Source organism: Cucurbita pepo, chromosome LG02 (genome assembly GCF_002806865.2).
Source record: "Cucurbita pepo subsp. pepo cultivar mu-cu-16 chromosome LG02, ASM280686v2, whole genome shotgun sequence".
Classification (NCBI taxonomy): Eukaryota; Viridiplantae; Streptophyta; class Magnoliopsida; order Cucurbitales; family Cucurbitaceae; genus Cucurbita; species Cucurbita pepo.
In genome coordinates, this window is record NC_036639.1 from 5,650,089 (window position 1) to 5,652,587 (window position 2,499).

The 2,499-nt window shown below is 28.5% G+C and overlaps 1 long non-coding RNA gene across 1 annotated transcript; it reads right to left on the minus strand.

The window, feature by feature from the left end:
- Nucleotides 1–364: 364 nt before the first annotated feature.
- LOC111787698 lies at nucleotides 365–777 on the minus strand. The gene is made up of 3 exons (XR_002814027.1): nucleotides 730–777; nucleotides 524–640; nucleotides 365–416 (listed from the first exon to the last, which is right to left on the minus strand). It is a non-coding gene; the product is annotated as an uncharacterized LOC111787698 (long non-coding RNA).
- Between the last annotated feature and the right edge of the window lie 1,722 nt (nucleotides 778–2,499).

Consider the following 2,499-nt stretch of genomic DNA (forward strand, 5'->3'; position numbering starts at 1 on the left):
GAATCTATTGCTGATCATATAAATGAATTCAATATGATTGTAAGTCGACTGATATCGGTGGAAATTAATTTTGAATATGAAATTAAAAGCATTAGTTTGATGTCATCTTTACCGGAATTGTGGGAAATTAAAGCTCAGGTGAAATTAAAGCATTGAAAGTATTCCCATATGGTACAAGCAAATCACAACTAATTCGATAATATTTTCAGACCCTTTGCAATCGAAGCAAGTTCACGATTAGGAGTTTATTGATGAACCCGTGATCATCTCTATATCACAGCATACATACCACTTGCGTAAACATATCATAAACAGAGATATAGTATAGTAATCTAGACATACCTTCACGTAGATGTGTCTTTTCCCATCATCAATTCTCACATTGCAGACTTTTGATTTTGGTTTCTTCATCAAACCTTCAGTATTATTCAATTCAAACGTAATGAGCAACATATCATCGAGTTTGGTCAAGAATTGAGGGAGATATTATCTACTAAAGTTCCTCAAAACCCCAAAATCGTACCTTACATTTCCAAGCTCAATCTCCTTCTATAGTCCCTCTTGGTTCACGAATCCTTCCTGAAAGTGTAAATCGTCCTCTAACGAGTCTATACCAATCAACCACGATCAATTTCATACCCTGCAGAGTGAGAATTTAGAATATGAAACTCTAAAGCCAAACCATAAAAGTCATCTTAAATTCGAAACAGGTACTCTCCCTTCACAAACCGGGCTCAACTACTGTTGGTGGACGGAGATGGGGAAAATTTGTTCGTCTCCACCCTACTCCAGGGACGTTTCTACCATCAAGCTGATTTTGGATCAATTTAAATTTAACAAAATAATAATAATAATAATCAAATTTCATTAAAGGGCAACCACCTCTTTCTTTAATCAAATTTCATTGAAAGAAAATAATTTAAAAATCTATAGGCTTCTTTAAGTACTAAAAAAGAAGTTTATTTTCAACCAATTTTACCATGTATTTTAAAAATGTAAGTTTAATTAAATTTTTTTTTCCAAATATAGAATAAATTTGACTTTCCTTTAAATTATGCTATTTTTTTATTATTACTTTATACATAATTAAATAAATTGATGACTATTTAATTTTCAATTTTAAAAATTGCTTTAGCTTTCTTTTATAATTTCCTTACCTAAAATCCATTGGTCTGAAGAAAAGTATTTAAATTCTAAATAAGATTTAAAAAAAACATAACATTTTTTTTAATGATGTTTCTTTCTTTGTGAGTTTTGGGAATATCTCCATTCATAGGTCCGAGATCCACATCTATTATGAATTGAAAGGTCCGAATANGTCTTCAAATCGTTCATTTGAAAAAATTGAAACCCTTCTTATTGGATGATCATGATACTTCCCAAAAATCGAAATTATTCTATATTGAAGGTATGTCTAGATTACTATACTATATCTCTGTTTCCTATTTCTCAATGATATCCCACAATCAAGACAATTTCCTATTTCTCAATGATATACCACGATCAAGACAATTGGCTAAATCCTGTGAAACCGAAAAATTTTAGTCTACGAAATGAAATGGACCTCATAACAGAAAACGATTCCCGAAAGACAAGCGTACTCAAATTTAGCGAAAACCGGCTAAGGCCAACCAAGTAAGTGGTTTATGATGATGTTATATGATGACGACGATGCATGACAACATGACGATATAAGATGTAAGAGAATGAAATTTATTAATATGACGTTATTCCATATTAAGATTCGATGATTTTCTTAAGTCACAACCCGTATGGAATATATATTTAAATAATTATAAAAAATTTCAAATATGATATATAAATATTAAAAAAAAAAACTTACAAACAATACCATCAATTCATTATTTATATTTATATAAATCAAGATCCCTAATTAGTTCATTATTTATATTTATATAAATCACAATAAATAATATTTATATTTGTTTATATAATTAATTATCTCCCTTTCTATATTTGTGAAATGTAAATACGTACTAATTAATGAACAAATTATTATCAATTATAAGCATTAAATTAATTAATTTTAAATCATTAAATAATATTTTTATTTTAAATTTCAACCTTCACGGTCAAAAACTAAATACTCACATTAAATAGATTAAACTTTATTTTATTATAAATAATAGTTTTAATAAATATGGTATTACGTCGATATAAGTTATTAATCGAAATAATTTAAGGAAACATACCCGTTTTAATTTATAAGACAATTTAGTGCATTAACATTATTATCCTAATTTTTTCAATATAAATAAACAAAGAGAAAAAATAATAATAAGATGCATATAACCACACTTAATAATTATTTTATTTCCTCAATGTTTCCAAATCATTGTTACTTAGAACATTTACATCGAGATCGAGATCGATGTGTAAACGATACGGGGTGGTCGAGAACTAGAGGGAATTGATAGCAATTTTCATCCCAGCTTGGCAGTGGCCTGGGGTGGTGCATATGAAGAAGTTTTGTCCTCT